Source organism: Tachyglossus aculeatus, chromosome X1 (genome assembly GCF_015852505.1).
Source record: "Tachyglossus aculeatus isolate mTacAcu1 chromosome X1, mTacAcu1.pri, whole genome shotgun sequence".
In the NCBI taxonomy this organism is placed as follows: Eukaryota; Metazoa; Chordata; class Mammalia; order Monotremata; family Tachyglossidae; genus Tachyglossus; species Tachyglossus aculeatus.
Window position 1 is genome coordinate 133,878,838 of NC_052101.1, and position 6,572 is coordinate 133,885,409.

General features: G+C 41.8%; 1 pseudogene; it reads right to left on the bottom strand.

Moving 5' to 3' along the window:
* Window positions 1-6,289, bottom strand: part of LOC119949978 — a 32,932-nt pseudogene extending 26,643 nt beyond the window's left edge.
* Window positions 6,290-6,572: the final 283 nt, after the last annotated feature.

Consider the following 6,572-nt stretch of genomic DNA (forward strand, 5'->3'; position numbering starts at 1 on the left):
AACCTAGGGTGGAAGTGGGTATGGCAACAGGAGGTGGACAGTATTGAGTTTGTAGTATCAGAGGGACAGCAGCAGGGTGAATGATAAATCACAAACTTATTCATAACATGAGTGTGTAAATCAGGTCTCTATCAAGCACTTAATTATAGAAAATGATATCACTGGACTACTATATACATGCAAGTATTGGAATCACTCACGGTTTATGGTTAATGGAGATACTCATGACACTTGCCACGAGTACTGCCATCTTAGCACTAGAAATGGTCTCACGTGAATCTGCGACCAACTTGGTAAGAACATCACTCAAAACATCCAGTCCATCGATAGATATGAAGAATTCCTGTACCAGTGCTTCAGGAATGAAGTTACAGAACAGTCAATACTTTTTATCAAGTAAAGGAATTATTGCATCCATTTACAAAGTGGATACAACTACACCAACATTTCTAGGATAGCATTTCTGTGTTAATGTGATACTTTGTGTGCATCTAAAGAAGTATTCTTGTGCATAGAAAAACGTGTCTTTCCTGTTAGTACAAATTAATGGCATGATCAAGATCAGGCTACTGAACAGCAAATTCCATGGAATCGATTCATTGATACTGGAGCCAGCAGGCTGCCAATTTTCTTTTCCCACCTTCAAAGCTTTACTCAAATCCCATCTGCTCCAAGAGGCCTTCCCCACTAAGCATTCATTTCTCTTTCTTCCCTTCCCTTGTGCACCATCTGTGCACTTGAGTCTGTATCCATTAAGCGTTTGATATTCACCCTACCCTCGGCCCCACAGCACTCATGGACATAGCTGTAATTCATTGGAGTGTCTCCCCACTCTGAACTGGAATCTCCCTGTGGTCAGGGAACAAGTCTACCAATTCTGTCATACTTCATTCTCCCTAGCACTTAGTAAGTGCTTGGAACATGGCAAGTGCTCCCAAAACACCCATGATACGCTGACTGACAGATGGTTCCTTTCATTTCACGTATTCTATTCCATGCTTTGGTTACTTTCTGGATAAGGGGCCCTAACAGTTTTCCTTCTTAGGAATCACTTCACATATTCCTTTATCACCTTCCCATTGGCTGTCCAACTTGCCTTGCGATGACTAACAAATGGATTGTGCTGCTAGGCAATACTTCCCAGACAAAGACACCTGCTTTGTTTCACAGAGTGTGAGGATGGCTCCAAACCAGGGTCTTCCACCTCCCTGCTCTGGCACCTTCTCAGGAGCAAGCAAATATCCTGTCCCCAGAGATGGACACCGATCCACTGGTTCACATATTGGGCAGATCCTTGAAACTATTTTTCCCTCAATCCAAAACTAGTTCCTTCAGAAGGTATCCCAAACATCTGGAGACTGTAACCTCCTTGTGAGCAGTCACAGTCTTCTAGACTGTGAGCCCGCTGTTGGTTGGGGACCGTCTCTGTGTGTTGCCAACTTGTACTTCCCAAGCACTTAGTGCAGTGCTCTGAATACAGTAAGCACTCAATAAATACAACTGAATGAATGAATGAATGAATGATCAGGGATCATGCCTGCCAACTCTGCTGTACCGAACTTTCCTATGTGCTTAACACAGTGCTCTATGCACACTAAGAGTTCAATAAATACCATTCAGTGATTGATCAAGTTATTTAAAAAAACCCTTCTAATGTAAAATATTTCCAACAACAGGTGGAAAAGCAGGGAATGTTGTGTTTAAATACAAATGAGAAAATGGTATGCTCAAGATCTATTCCTCCCTCACCGCTTATGTACATATCCATAATTTGTTTATTAATATTACTTTCTTCCCATCTAGACTGTAAGATTGTTATGGGCAGGGAATGTGACTGCTAATTCTGTTGTACTGTACTCTCCCAAGTGCTTAGTACAGTGCTCTGCACATAGTAAGTGCCCAATAAATACCATCAATTGATGGACAGTAAGCACTCAAAAAAATACCACTGATTGATATGCCTTATATCAAGGGGACCTAGGAAATGGTGTGTTCTATCACTAGATCCATGCTTCTGGGTGGGCTTGAATTTTCCCTTTCTGTCTTTTCCTTAGAATTCCATTGACTACAATTCAGGCATCAGATTTTCCTTTAGACTGGAAGCTTGGTGTAGGCAGGGAATGTGTCTACTAACCGTATTACACTGCACTCTCCCATGTGCTCAGTCCAGTGCTCTGCACACAGTAAGAGCTCAATAAATACCATTAACTGACAGATTGATTAAACCTCTGAAGTAGGTTTGGTACTTTCACCGCACTCTATTTTCTGATTTATCCAGACTTTTCAGTGAAATGCATCCAACTTGTCAATTCAATCATACTGATTGAGCGCTTACTGTGTGCAGAGCACTGGACTAATTCCCATTTTACAGATGAGGAAGTACAATACAACAGAGTTGGTAGACACACTCCCTGCCCAAAATGACCTTACAGTCTAGTGGGGAAGACAGACATTAATAAAAATAAAGAAATAAAGGAACCAATGATGTATACATACATAAGTGCTGTGCACCTAAGAAAGGAATGAATAAAAGGTGCAAATCCAAGTTCAAGGGCTACACAGAAGGAAGAGAGTGGGAAAAGAGGAAATTTATCTTGTTTGCAAGCTTCCCAAGCAATAATGTCACAGTGACTTTATTTACACTGGGTGTAAACCATCACTGCACCATACTTTATAAAGCACTGATAAGTTGATACCACTACTTGGGTCAGGTTTATCAGAGAAACACCAGCATTGGTGGGGATCAAGTATCTTGATTATTCCACGACAATGGTTCTCCTAAATACATCTCAATTATGAAATAGCCGTTACTTACGATTTTCTTTCACTATGCATCCAATAGTTACGCAAACAGGACGAATTATCACAGGCTCCTGACATGTTTCTAACAAGGATTGTACATGTGGCAAAATGGAACAGCAAGCTTTCTGATTTTCCTCTGATAAGAAAAGAAACCAAAACTGAATCAGGTAAAAGTCTGACTTTGCACAGACACCCTACTGGAAAAACTCAGCTGTCAACAATTCATGGAGTTTCTCATTTTGTAATGTTAATTGCAGTGGCCACAAATACCATAGAAAATTTACAATAATTACCATTTTTAGGACTGCTGACAGCCGCAGCCAGAGTATCGCACACCGTATACCACAGAAAACGCTTCTGACGGTTTTCGTTCAAGGAATCAATTCCAGATTTCGTGAGAGCTTCTCTATTAGGAAACAAGCAGTTAAAGTGCTCAAAATGTTTTAAATTTGCAAACCTTTGTTCCTTATTATCTTGACCAAACACTAGTTTCCTATTTGTTTACCTGAATAACTTCTCCAGAACAGGAATACAGCCTCTTTCTCTCAAAAGTGTTTGTCCAGCACCTAAAAATAAGCAAAAACTGGTTATAAACCATACAATAATAATAATAATGATATTTTGCTAAGCACTAACTATGTGTCAAGCACTGCATTAAGTACTTGGGTAGATACAAGAAAATCGGGTTCCATATGGGACTCACAGTTTTAAGTACAATAATAATAATAACGGCATTTATTAAGCACTTACTATGTGCCAAGCAGTGCTCTAAGCACTGGGGAGGTTACAAGGTGATCAGGTTGTCCCAAGGGGGGCTCACAGTCAATCCCTATTTTACAACTGAGGTAACTGAGGCACAGAGAAGTTAAGTGACTTGCCCAAAGTCACACAGCTGACAACTGGCAGAGCTGGGATTTGAACCCATGACCACTGACTCCAAAGCCAGTGCTCTTTCCACTGGGCCACGCTGCTTCTCTACAAAGACAACAGGTACTGAATCTCCATTTTGTGGATGTGGTAACTGAAGCTTAGAGATGTTAAATCACTTGTCCAAAGGGCAGAGCCAGGATTAGAAGCCAGGTCCTCTGATCCCAGACACATGCTCTTTCCACTTGGCCTCGCTGTTTTCTCCATGTGATTTATGTAATTCTTCAGTGATTCAACCTACTCTTAAAAGATGTTTGATGTTACAAAATATAGTGTAGTTTACTTAGCACTTATGGAAAAAAATAAGGGTGGAGATATATGGTACTGAATGACAAACAACTGATAGAGCAAACAACAGATCTACACTTCCAAATACACAAAAGGTTTACTTTGTATATTGCTTCTATTGAAAAGTACATGATTGAATGAAATAGTAGAACATAATTTCTGATTTTCTTAAGGGAATGAATCTAACTCTTCATCTACTTATACATCTTCATCAACAAGATAGTGGCGATGTCAGTGGGGTTGTGAGAGGGGTTATGAGAGGCAGCAGTGATGGCACCAGGTTTGAGGTGGGGCAACCCCCTCTAGACCTTCGCGCATACGCGGGAAGGGTCCACCATTCCCCAGCTTCCTTCTTGCTCCCCTATGCCATTTTTGCACTGGAAGATCAGCACTTCACTGCTTCTCAACATGGACCAGCTTTAAAATATTGAACAACCAAAAGCACCTGGATTTCCTTTTACAACCCTGCTAAATCCAAAACTTATTAACTGGAGATGTACACACACCCACACATAGCCTTCAAAAGGCTTCAGTGGAAACTGGATTAAAAGGGCTGAGAAGAGCTGTTTTAGTACATGGACCACAAAACAGAAAACAAAATATTCATGTTCCATGGAGGCAATTCTCATTGGAAAAGTAGCATGGCCTAGTGGATAGAGCACAGGCCTGGGAGTCATAAGGCCATGGGTTCTAATCCCAGCTCTTCCACCTGTCCGCTGAGTGACCTCAAGCAAGTCACTTCACTTCTCTGGGCCTCAATTACTGCATCTGGAAAATGAGGATTGAGACTGTGAGCCCCATGTGGGACAGGGGCTGCGTCCAACCCTATTTGCTGGTATCCACCCCAGTGCTCAGTACAGTGACTACCACCTAGTAAGCGCCTAACAAATACCATAATTAATATTATAATTATTAAAATCCACACCTTACTGTTATTTGAAATCAGGGCCCTGTAGAAGGGAGACAGAGGCTATCTGCAAACCCAGGCTGACTGGCTCTTCAGCTATGATTTGCCGCCAATGTTGTCAAACAATTCAGGAGTACAGAGATCTGATTACCGAGGACTGAAACAAGGATGCCAAGTCACAAGAATGGCTATTAAAAAGCACAAATACTTTTTAAAATCAAATTTCACAAATTGAAAACTTGCACCTCAGAAAACGGGCCAATTTTCTGTGACTCCGATCGAACTGCACAGAGTAATAACGCCAATGTCACCGTAATCCACAGCAAATGAGTCACATCTAACCCATTTCAACAGAACTGGGCATTTCGTTCCATAACAGATGCACATAGTTCTCGCTAAAATATGAGGTCTTTCTTTCTGCCCTCAAAATGAGGTTAATTGGGAACAATTGCCTCTTTAATACCAACCGCTTAATACCGGTGCTTTGCACACAGTAGTCACCCCTTTAACACGATTGAATGAGCCCTCAAAAAAAATCCTAAATACAGGTAAGCACTGAAACAATTTTCTGTGTTAAGCAAACCACATAAAGGAGGAAAGGAATTAAAAATAATTTTCAGGATCTGAGACTCCAAATGCTACATCTAGATAAACAATGGGGCATATGACTGGACTACTCCATCTGCCTCCTCCCCTGACCTCCCAGTCTTCCCTGTCTACTCCTTCACTCTTGTCACAATACAATCCACTGCACTGATCAGTTTCCTAAACAAACGTTCAATACCTGTCCCTCCCCACTCCTCAGGAACCTCCAGGGGTTGCCCAATCTGCTCGCTACGTCAAACAGAAAATCCTTAAAATCCTTACCATCAGCTTAAAAGCACTCAGTCAGATCGCCCCCTCCTACCCTGGCTAATCTCCCTACAAACTGGCCCAGCCCTGTGTGCCTTCCCTCCTCTTGTGTCAGCTTAGTCATTGTGACCCGGATCTTGTCTATCCTGCCACCGACCCCTTTTCCATGTCTTCCCCCTTGCCTGAACTCCTTCCCCCTCCACATGCGCCAGACACCCCACTCTCCCCACCTTCAAAGCCTTATTTAAGGTACACCCTCTCTGCCAACAGGACTTCCCCGATTAAACACTCCTTTCCCTGGCTCCCTCTCCCCTTCTGCGTCGTCTATGTGCTTGGATCTGTGACACTTTTGGGATTTGATATTTGCCCTGACCTCAACCCCACAGTACTTATCTACATCTCTATAAAATATACATTGTAAATTTACTTATTTATATGAACATCTGCATCCCCCTCTAGACTGTAACCTTATGGTGGGCAAGGAGTGTGTATCCCAACTCCACTGTACTGCATTCTCCTAACAGCTTAATGGAATGTTCTGCCCATTGGAAACATTCAATAAATTACATTGATGATGATGACTGACACTGGCAACCGTTTTTCTACATTGCTTCAATAACTTTACACGTACAGGGGATAGTAGCAAAAGTTAGCAATGAATTCCTAATGATCAACATAATCGTGCCTAACAGTTTTAGAGTCAAAATCATCTGGATTTTGAACTATGTGGAACTTGCATTTCGACAAATAACTACAATTCCTTTGAACCTCAGTGATCGGTTCGATGTGACCAACA